This window comes from Chlorocebus sabaeus, chromosome X (genome assembly GCF_047675955.1).
Source record: "Chlorocebus sabaeus isolate Y175 chromosome X, mChlSab1.0.hap1, whole genome shotgun sequence".
Classification (NCBI taxonomy): Eukaryota; Metazoa; Chordata; class Mammalia; order Primates; family Cercopithecidae; genus Chlorocebus; species Chlorocebus sabaeus.
This window is the reverse complement of record NC_132933.1, coordinates 24,835,158-24,847,681: the sequence shown is the minus strand read 5'-3', so window position 1 is coordinate 24,847,681 and position 12,524 is coordinate 24,835,158.

Here is a 12,524-nt window from a genome sequence, read left to right as displayed (position 1 = left end):
AAAAAAAGAGAAGAAAGAAAAAGCTACACTTACTTGACCAAATTCAAATTCATTTAGGGTTTGTTTGTTTGTATTAAGTTTACTCAAACTGTATACAAATCCACAGCTGTAGCAAACCCCAGAGTCTGAAAAGAGGTCTGCTAAAAGTTCAAATTAGAAAAAAGCTTAACTAATTTGGCAGTCTCTGAAGTGCCAAAAGTGTCGTTGAGAAGCAATAGTACTAACGGCATGTTAAAATATCAGAAGTCAGACAGTGAACTATGTAGGCGACAAGGTTAAATACCATCAAAGAGAAGGACTGAAAGAAGGTCAATAATTGCCTGGACAGGAAAAGAAGGTGAGTAGAATTTTCTTTTCCTTGCCCACTCCACCACAGACCTCTGCCAGATGGAAAGGTATTGACAGAATTTGAAGTGACCAGGAAAACTGCAGAAGGTGTGCCCTCAGCTTCACAACTTGAACCATGAAATGTAAAAAGAACCAGTTGGGGGCAGGGTTTATAACTCTTAGCTCCCTAGTCTGAGCATAGCCAACTGAAAATACAGAGCTCCTACACACAATACATGTTTGATGCACACAAGACTGATATTTAACATGCAAATATAAATCATCATAAAAAGGTTTGTTAAACCATAAGGGACAGGGGTTGAGTTTAACTAAATGTGCTAGATAAACGTTTAAACCTAAAACTATTAATACTGAAAATCTTTCAAAAGTTAACTTGTCAGGTTTTTGTATCTGTGCTATATTTCACAATAGATTAAAAAATAAAAATTATATATATGTGTGTGTATTTATTTGTGTATCTATACATTGACAATGGATTAGTCCTATAATCTTTTATCATGTCTTAGTAAGTTTTTGAATAAAGCTTGTTGCACCTCTGTTGCTAGAGAATTTTGTGGAGTTTCAGAGTTATCATTCTGCAAATCAGTGATCCCTACCCAGGCATCTTTGTGAAAAGTAGAGTAAAGTAGTCCTCCCTTATCCAGTTTTGCTTTCCATGGTTTCAGTTACCTGCCATCGATCATGGTCCAAAATTATTAAATGGGAAATTCCAAAAACGAATTCATATATTTTAAATTGCACACTATTCTGAGTAGTGTGATGAAATCCTGAGCCAACTCACTTTGTCCTACCTGGGGCATGAATCATCTCTTTGTCCAGTGTATCCACACTGTAAACACCACCCATCCATTTGTCACTTAGCCATCTAGGTTATCAGATTCACTATTGCAGTATTGCCATGCTTGTGTTATGTAACCTTATTTTACTTAATAATGGCCACAAATCACAAGAATGGTGAAGCTAGCATATTGTTATAACTGTTCTATTTTATCATTAGTTATTATTGTTAATCTTTTACTGCTCCTAATTTATAATGTAGGCTTTATCATAGGTATGTATGTATATACAATAAAATATAAATAATATTGTATATTTAAGGTTCAGTATTATCCATGGTTTTAGACATCCAATGGGGTTTTGGAACATATCCCCAACAAATAAGGGGGAACTACTGAGTTAAGGAAACCAGTACCTCCCTTGTAGTTATTGTGAAACTTTCTCCTAAAAGCTGAACAAAAAATTTTAAACTACAAACCAAAAAAAGAATAGTAAAACACATACACACAAAGAAACAACAATCGCTGTTTACAATGTATAGTCATGAACAATAGTCGATCCATCTTTTATTCCCCTTTCCTTATCTTCCCAAAACTGTAATTCTTGTCACCCTATAGATAAAAATCAATTCATATAGCAGACGTATATGGTGTTTCTATTTCATTTTAGACACTGTGGTAGATGTCACAATGACTACAAACACAAGTCACTATCCCGGCCTTCACTGAACTCATGATATCTTAGGTGAATCATTAGAACCTATTATACTGACCAAATGCAAAAGGCTAATGGGGCTATAGTAACAACTGCTATCATCTATTGGGTACTCAATGTATGGTGAGTCATTCATTAACTCCTTTAATCTTCTTAATAACTCTATGATATGAATATAATTAGCATCCCAATTTTACAGGAGAAGAAACTCACATACAAAGTAGTTGAATGAAGTACCAAGCTCACCCAGTAAGTGGTGGAACTGGGAGTCAAACACAGCCTGATATCAAAGCCTATGTTTTTCAATTTTCTTCTCTACTGCCTCCCATCAGGAGAATTTAGTTTGATTCAGAAAACAGAGGGACCCATTTGTTCTAGAAGTTCAGGGAAGGTGGTCTAGAGACATACTTAAAGTTGTCGAATAGCACTCAGAGCAGCAAACATGGTTGGATAGCTCTCACACTGCACAAAACGTATTCTGCCATGCTACAGCCCAACCTTAATTTCAAGTCTGCCTTATTTCAACCCATCTTGGGCAAGGTCCTTTCTTTCCCACCTTTGAGCATTCTCCTAGACCATCTCAAGTAACCAAACTTTAGATTCTAAAATAATTTTCCTTATTTTATTTCCAAGCATTTTACTTATCTTCTTTCACAATGGACTCTACAATCACCCTTCACAATTGTGCAATGTGTACAAAACAGTTTCATTAAAGCCAGAAGGAGGGAAAAATTGATCCAAGATCCTCATAAAAGTATGCCTAAATGAATATTCAGTATCCTAATAGGAACTAAATCCCTGGTCTACCAAGACAAACCTTTAAATTATGATAACACTTTATTACATGCTGTTTTTATAAAACATGCCATCATTATTCAGTCCCTTTGTGCTAAATTAGGTGGGGATCTTGAACCCACTTCTATAAATTCCTGTTGTCAATCTCAGCTTCCCCATGATCACATATTATTCAGTACTTATTAGTTGCCCTTTCTTTGTGTAAGAATATTTCATAAAAGTCAGGGTTTTCTGGCAGCCACAAATAGCTACCACCAATGCTATGGGAACAATCTTATAGAAACCACATAGCTAATTAACAGGATGCTCATAAAACAGGAGAGTCCTAAAATATTGAAATAGAAAACATTGGCTGCTAAACTAAGAAACATGAGGCAGGGGTTAGGGGAGGAAGAAATTCTTATATGGCACCACACCTTCTCCTCTCACTGCATTATCTCAGAGTTTATCAATTCTGTTTTGGAAATTTTTTTATAATTGTTTTTAAAAATCTTTGACTATAATAAACTTCCCCTACACTTATGACTTTCTTCTACCATATTTTTTTTAACATGGATGAACCTTTAGTGGCTGAATTTCAAAAGATATGTAAACCCTAAAAGTGATGGGCAAAATTCTGCATGCCTGTGAGTGCGTAGAAGGTTCAAGGCTGGCTTTTCTCAGATTTTCAACATGGTCCTCTCCTAGATTGCTGCTATGAGAGAGGTTGTGAAGCCTAGTAAGAGAACATTTTCTAGATGATATTTGTGACCATGTCAAGCTAGGAATCCAAATTACTTCTGTTGGCATCATTTACTACATCTTTGCATTTGCTGGAATGGAATTTCAAAGTCACATTAAACATGGGTCGTTTTACTATAATACATTTCCTTACAGTAAAATTTTACTTCTGGTATTTCAGTCATTGTGGCAAGACTAGGATAAACTATCAACAAGTCATCAAAATTGTCTTTAAAATACCAGACAAAAATGAAACTCCTGGAACAAATATTGGGTCCAATGGACCATTGTTCTCTTTGATTAGAATCTTCTTTCTTCCATGGTTTTCCACATGCTTTGGGGATGTATCCTAGAACCTCCTAAAGGACACTCAGATAAAAGGTCAACTAAAGATATTTGCAAAGATTAAGGAAGCTCAGAATTTGTTTACAGGGCATTATTTGTACCACACTGTATATTCACTGCCATGAAAGCAGAAAATAGTTGAATTAATCCTCACAAAGCAAATTAAGACAATGTTGTGCTGGGTCACGTTTGTGGATTATCAGATTTCCATCCATCAGTCTTGAGCTATTGCTTGGCAAATACTCAAAACCTAATTTTATACTCTACATAAAATTTGGACAAAGCCAATGGGATTCACTCTTATTTGTCAGGATTTCATTCTTCTTAACAAAAAATAAAGAAACTAAGACATTTACATGATATAATGCTTATAACTGTGATTTAATGATAGATTTTAATTTTAGGTGCAATCATTTTTTAGTCATTCATGTGTAAAGAAGTGCTGAGGGAAAAATACCATAGCTTATTGGATCAGGGAGGACCGCATTCAGTTTTCCCTGGAACACAGCATGGTTGTCATCAATTTTATCTCAGGCGGAGGGTACACTATCAGTTTACACATTGATTGCAGCCACCCTTCCAGAGGGAGAATCAAACCCCTATTTTATTCTATTGTAGTTGGTTACAATAGAAGATCAGGTCACAGAACTGCCTTCCAGTGAAATTTGGTAGGCAGTCAACAACCAATATTGACCACCCACTGTGTGCAGAGCATTAGGACAAAAGCAAACAGTCTCACTTGCGAGGGTATGGTCATTGACACTGACTATTGACTCAAACTTCACAGGAATGAAAGCAGGGCACATGATTTAAGTCATCCTTTCTTCTCATCTAAGGGTAGTACCTGTCATTGTTATTCCTCCAACTCAATCCCTTTCCTAAGTTCCCCAAGCTTGCTACTTTGAACATTATTACTTCTCCTATATTAGAAATGACAGCACTCTAATAAGGTTAAGTGTGATTTTCCCACATGCAAGGCAGATAGAGTGCCTGCCATCTGGGATCTGAATGGAATGTAGGCCCCAAGAAATAGAAAAATTCTAGAAAGAAAACTCATCTAGTTGTGGAAAGCAATGTGGTAAAGCTCATGGGCATTAATCTGCCTTTTCATTTTTCTACCTCCTTTCTCATGTAATTCTCCCCCACTCCTGGCCTCCCAGAGTCACCATCATCAACACTACCTCTGAGCCTGGAGAGTCAAAATACTTTCCAATCATGTCATGGAGTGATCTCAACCCCTTCTCTATTATACACAGCTTGGGCAGGCACAGGGAGAAGGGTGATTATTTTTAACATCCTCTCTCTCTGTGTCAGCCATTTCAGAAAATGCTCAGGAAACGGGCCAGGATTTGCATAGCTCTGTGGAGAGTTGTTTAAGTCAGGCCAGACTAAAGAAAAGTATGGAGATCTAAGTTTATCTAAATATGTGCAACTAAATATGCAATTATTTTACATTTTATGTTACATATTTCTCTATGTGCACAAGCATGATAGGAACAAAGAATTTTTTTCTAAAATCTGAACCACATTAACAAGGAAGTCAGTACCTAATTAAGAGTATAACACAATAATGTTAACTGGACTGGGGACTAGATGCTCAACCATAGGTAACTTAGTGGGAAGCATTACAGTGTTGTTTGAATACCTTTATAATTTTTATTTTTCTCATATGCAAAAGATATGGTCTTTCCCAATAATAATAATAATATATTATTTCACAAGGATTCTGTGAGTACATGTCCAATTTCATTGCATACAATGTCATTATGACAAATATTGTCCTTCAGTAAAAATAAAAAGAGGAAGTCATAATGGTTCCCTTCTTTCAAGTATTTTTGCATTCATCCAGCTATCTACTATACAGGCAGCTTCACATACAAAGACAGTGTTAGTTTCCCAACCTCAAAGAACTTGGAATATCTCAGCGGGGAAAATTTGAAAAAAATTATAAACCAGCATGAGACAAATCTCCTGAGAGTTGTACGAAGAGGTTTAGGAATTCAGAAAGGAGTTATATCTTCTCTGTCTAGGGTAACAACAATGAGAACAGCTACCTTTTATTGAGTTATTAATATATCCCAGACATGTGGTAAGTCTTTCACGCATTACGCTTTATTTTTTCCTCACAATATATACTTCACAGAGCTTTCTCCATTTTTTCGTTTACAGAACTGAGACTCTGAGAGATTGGTAATTTGCTCAAAGTCACAGGGCATATTCAATAAATCATCCTTGAGTAGTTGAGCCACAACTCCAAAGTTCATATGTGAAGAGATGCCATTTGAAGTTCCCGCTAAAGGATGGGAAGGTTATTGTTGGGTGGGGATATGAAAGATGCTTCCATAGGGAAGGAAAGCCTTAAATAAAGCCACAAAGATAGGAAACAGCAAGATGTATTCTGAAAAGGGTGAAAGAGGGTTTTGACTTAAGCCCATAGGGGATCAGTAGAACAGATAAGGTCTGGAACAGATTGTAGAAGGCCTTGAATGTCAGTGTATGGCCCATTCAGTGGGCAGCTGGGATCCACCAAAGCTTCTGAGCAGAGAGACAAAATAATCGGCAGCAGTAGTTTAGGCAGATTCATCTGGTGAGGTGACAGGATGCGTTGATGTGACAGAGCCAGGGGAATCAGTTAGTATATGCTAAAGCATATAAAATGGCAACAAGGGTATGAAGTGGTGACTATTGAGAGGAAGAAATACAAGACACCATCAAATAACAGTCAATAAACCTGGTAACTAGGGAGAAAGGGAAAGTTGGAATCAAAAGGCACTTAAGCTGCTGGACACAGCAATAAGAAAACAAAAAGAGGAGTTAGTTTTAGGGAGAAGATGACAGGCTTGTTTTCACATAGGTCAGACTTGAGCCATCTGGCACAACGAAGAAATCCAAAGCGGTAAATACATTTCTACTAGCCCTTGGACTAGACTTGCAGATTTTCACACATATAAATTAGGTGTCACAGCCCAATCCCCTTCAGAGCTCTTTGAACAAAGTATTTGTATTTCAGGAAGTGATGCTTAAGTGGGAAATGAATTGTCTCCCCACAAATCCACATTCAATCAGTTTACTGTATAGCCATTTTAAGCAATACCCCTAGCAGAGAATCAAAAAAGAGATGCTTGTCTCACAGAAACATTCCTTTTTGTAAGCCTGGTAACAATGAGTCATTACTTATTTCCAACTTTTTCTTTGTCAGGACACAATGTAAAGTTGGCTGGGCATCATTGCAGCAGTACCATTCTGATTGGACTTACATGATTTCCTTGGCATTATAGTTTCTGTTGAATATTCTTTAATCTTATCTAAAACATCAAATAATAACAAAACTCCCAAGTTTGTATAGTACATTATATTTCACAAAGAACATTCACACACATATAATGTCATTTTATTTTCACAGCAATCCTATTGATACAGATATTATTATTATTTTATTAATGTAGAAATTGAGGCTCAGAAAGTTTTATAATTTCCCCAAGATCACAATATTTAATAAATTACAGAGCAGGGATGTGAACCCTAGTCCTCTGACCTGCTATTCTTTCTTCTATACCACAAATCATCCTTCTTGTGTAAATAAATGTAATTACTTTCTATCAAAAGAATGACTTCCAACCACCACCACAATCCCTGGAAGCTACTGCAAAATCAATAGAGCTCTAGCTTATCCTCAGTGAAGTTAACTACAACGGTTCATTTGAATTATCCTTAGTATGTCATTAAAATAAAGGATTGATTTTGAGCAAACGTTGGGAATCATTAATTACTAGCAGTTTATTATCAAATCTTTCATAACTCAATGCTAATATTAGCTAATATTTACTTAGTCATCCATTGGTCAAACAGTGAGCATACTATGCCCATGTACTGTGCTAGATGCTTAGGATGAGATGGTGCCTATGGTTAAATAGAGAGAACACGGAATTGAGAGTCAAAAGCTATGACTTCTAGTCTAGCTCAATCACTAATTATCTCTGTTCCCTTGGGCAAGACATTAAATGTCTTCTGAGCATCATTTATTTACATGACTGTTGTATAATTCAAATGAGAAAAGGCATCTGAAAGAATTCTGAAAACTGTAACATCTGGAAAAATTTGAGATGCAATGAAAGAAAGAACCACAAACTTGCAGAGTAAGACAAATAAGGGATGGGGTGGCAAATCTAATTAATGAGTAATTTAAATAATAGAGTGCTTTTAAAGAACTGATGTTTTATTACTCTTGAGTATACACAGTAACAATTACAGTGACTGACTGTACACTCAAACACTGGCCACACACACACAGACACACACACTGAATTGAGACACATAGAAATATCCAATTTCTTACTAATATTTTCAAAACAGCCTCTTCATTGAATGACTGCAACTGCTGCATTTTTTTCTAACTAATTTTTGTGCAGACAAAGACATTACTAATTTATAACATAGTTAAACCAGAACTGTTTTCATGAATTTCTGGACATTTTTAAAATAAAACACTAATTTTTCTTCCTAAATAATTTCAGATTCGGCAGGGCACAGTGACTCAAACCTGTAATCTCAGTACTTTGACAGGCCAAGGCGGGAGGATAGCTTGAGCTCAGGAGTTCAAGACCAGCCTGGGCAACAGTGGAACCCATCACTATAATTAAAAAAAAAAAAAAAAAATTAGGCATGGTGGTGCACACCTGTAGTCCCAGCTACTTGGGAGGCTGAGGTGAGAAATTACTTGAGCCCAGGAGGTGGAGGCTGTAGTGAGCTGTGGTGGTACCACTGCACTCCAGCCTGGGTGACAGAGCAAGACTTTGCATCAAAAAAAAAAAATCTCAGATTTAACCCTGTTCTCCATCTGCACTGTATATGACTTAATTCAAGTATGTGTTACCTTTACCCTGAGCTACCACCACAGTGTGGGCTTGGAAATCAGACTTCCATTTGAGTAATGTCTTACCAGTCACTAACCATGTAACTGTTGGTGAGTTAATTAACATTTCTGAGCCTTAGTTTCCTCTTCCGTCAAATGAACAGGCTAACTAATACAGGCATACCTCTTCTGTTGTGCTTTGCTTTATTGTGCTTCACAGGTATTGAGTTTTTTTTACAAATTGAAGGTTTGCGGCAACCCTGTGCCTAACAAGTCTCAGTGCCGTTGTTTTCAATAGCATGTGCTCACTTCATATCTCTGTAGCACATGTGGGTAATTCACACAATATTTCAAACTTTTTCATTAGTATCATATCTGCTGTGGTAATCTGTAATCAGTAATCTTTGATGTTATTATTGTAATTGTTTTGAGGTGCCACGAACCATACCCATGTAAGAATGCAAACTTAATAATTATGTGTGTTCTGACTGCTCCGCTGATTGGCCTTCCCTTCCCCTATTTCCCCCGCGGGCCTCCCTGCACCCTAAGAAACAACAATATTGAAATTAGTGAAATTAGGCCAACTAGTAACCTTACAATGGCCTCTAAGTGTTCAAATGAAACAAAATGTCACACATCTCTCACTTTAAATCAAAAGCTAGAAAGGATGAAGCTTAGTGAGAAAGGCATATTGAAAGCTGAGATAGGCCAAATGCTAGGCCTCTTGCACCAAATAGTTAGCCAAGTTGTGAATTCAAAGAAAAAGTTCTTGAAGTAAATTAAAAGTTCTTCTCTAGTGAACACGCAAGTGATAAGAAAGTGAAACATCTTTAATGCTGATATGGAGAGTTTTAGTAGTCTGGATAGAAGATCAAACCAGGCTACAGAATTCCCTTAAACCAATGCCTAATCCAGCTCTCTTCAATTCTCTGAAGACTGACAGAGGTAAGGAAGCTGCCAAAGAAAACTTAAAGCTTGCAGAGGTTAGTTCATGATGATTATGGAAAGAAGCTGTCTCCGTGATAAAAAAAAAAAAAAAAAGTGCAAGATGAAGCAGCAAGTACTGATGGAGAAGCTGCAGCAAGCTATCCAGAAGATCGGGCTAAGATAATTAATGAAGGTGGCTATACTAAACAACAGATTTTCAATGTAGACAAAACAGCCTTCTATTGGAAGAAGACACCATCTAGGACTTTCATAGCTAGAGAGAAGTCAATGCTTGGCTTCAAAAGACAGGCTGACTCTCTAGTTAGGGGCTAATGCAGCTGGTGACAAACTTGAAGCCAATGCTCAGTTGCCATTCTGAAAATTCTATGGTCCTTACAAATCCTGCCAAATCTACTCTGCCTGTACTCCATAAGTGGAATGACCATGCCTGGATGACAGCACATCTATTCATTGCATGGTTAACTGAGTATTTTAAGCCCACTGTTAAGACCTACTGATATTATTTTCAAAATATTACTGCTTATTGATAATGCGCCTTTTCACCCAAGACTCTGATAAAGATGTACAAGGAGATTAATGTTGTTTTCATGCCTGCTAGCCCAACATCCATTCTGCAGCCCATGGAAATGAATAATTTTGACTTCTAAGTCTTATTATGTAAGAAATATATTTTGTAAGGCTATAGCTGCCATAGATAGTGATTTTTCTAATGGATCTGGGCCAAGCATATTAAAAACCTTCAGGAAAGGATTCATCATTCTAGATGCCATAAGAACATTCATGATTCATGGGAAGAGGTAAAATATCAACATTAACAGGAGTTTTGAAGAAGTCGATTCCAATCTTCATGCATGACTTTGAAGGGTTCAAGACTTTAGTAGAAGAAGTCACTGCAGATGTAATGTAAATAGCAAGAGGACCAGATTTAGAAGTGGAGCATGAAGATGTGACTGAATTGCTGCAATCTCATAGTAAAACTTGAACAAACGAGGAATTGCTTCTTATGGATGAGCAAAGAGTGGTTTCTTCAGATAGAAACTTATCCTGGTGAAGATTCTGTGAACATTGTGGAAATGACAACAAAGGACTTAGAATATTACATAAGTTTAGTTGGTAAAGCAGCAGCAGGGTTGGAGAGGATTCACTCCACTTTTGAAAAATTTTGCTCTAAGATACTATCAAAGAATATTGCATTCTACAGAGAAATCTTTCATGAAAGAGTCGTTTGACTGAACAAACCTTGTTGTTATTTGAATAAATTGCCACAGCCACCCTAACCTTCACCAGCCACCACCCTGATCCATCAAAAGCTTTCAACACTGAGGCAAGACCCTCTTTCAGCAAAAAGATTACAACTCACTGAAGGCTCAGGTGACTGATAGCACTTTTTAGCAATAAAGTATTTTAAAATTAAGGTATGTACATTGGTGTTTTTTAGGCATAATGCTATTGAATACTTAATACGGTATAGTTTAAACATAACTTTTATATGAACTAGAAAATTGAGAAAATTCTTGTGACTCACTTTATCTTGATATTTGCTTTATTACAGTGTTCTGGAACTGACCTCACAATATCTCCAAGGTATGACTATACCTATCTGATGAAGTTGTTATATGATTTAAATGAGAAATGTATATAATGGATAAATGAATACAATGTCTGGCATATAGTATGCACTTTTTAAGATATTGAGATACTTGGAGATATAAATGGAGCAGTAGTGACTTAAGAATTTCTTTTCTTGTTATGTTTTTTATTTTTTATTGATATAACTGTACATATTTATTTATAGAATACATGTAATATTTTGATAAATGCATACAATGTAAAATGATCAAATTAGGGTATTTAGCATATTTATCACCTCAATTCCACTTCTTTGTGTTGGGAACATTTAAACTCTTCTAGGTATTTTGAAATATACAATAATTGGGGGCAGAGCAAGATGGCCGAAGAGGAACAGCTCCAGTCTCCAACTCCCAGCGCAAGCGACACAGAAGACCGGTGATTTCTACATTTTCAACTGAGGTACTGGGTTCATCTCACTAGGGAGTGCAGGACAGTCGGTGCTGGTCAGCTGCTGCAGCGTGACCAGCAAGAGCTGAAGCAGGGCGAGGCATCGCCTCACCTGGGAAGCGCAAGGGGGAAGGGAATCCCTTTTCCTAGCCAGGGGAACTGAGACACACAACACCTGGAAAATCGGGTAACTCCCACCCCAATACTGCACTTTAAGCAAACGGGCACACCAGGAGATTATATCCCACACCTGGCCGGGAGGGTCCCACGCCCACGGAGCCTCCCTCATTGCTAGCACAGCAGTCTGCGATCTACCAGCAAGGCAGCAGCGAGGCTGGGGGAGGGGCGCCCGCCATTGATGAGGCTTAAGTAGGTAAACAAAGCCTCTGGGAAGCTCGAACTGGGTGGAGCTCACAGCAGCCCAAGGAAACCTGCCTGTCTCTGTAGACTCCACCTCTGGGGACAGGGCACAGTAAACAATAACAAAAGCAGCAGAAACTTCTACAGATGCAAAACGACTCTGTCTGACAGCTTTGAAGAGAGCAGTGGATCTCCCAACATGGAGGTTGAGATCTGAGAAGGGACAGACTGCCTGCTTAAGTGGGTCCCTGACCCCTGAGTAGCCTAACTGGGAGACATCCCCAACTAGGGGCAGTCTGACACCCCACACCTCACAGGGTGGAGTACACCCCTGAGAGGAAGATTCCAAAGCAAGAATCAGACAGGTACACTCGCTGTTCAGCAATATTCTATCTTCTGTAGCCTCTGCTGCTGATACCCAGGCAAACAGGGTCTGGAGTGGACCTCAAGTGATCTCCAACAGACCTACAGCTGAGGGTCCTGACTGGTAGAAGGAAAACTGTCAAACAGGAAGGACACCTACACCAAAACCCCATCAGTACGTCACCATCATCAAAGACCAGAGGCAGATAAAACCACAAAGATGGGGAAAAAGCAGGGCAGAAAAGCTGGAAATTCAAAAAATAAGAGTGCATCTCTCCCGGCA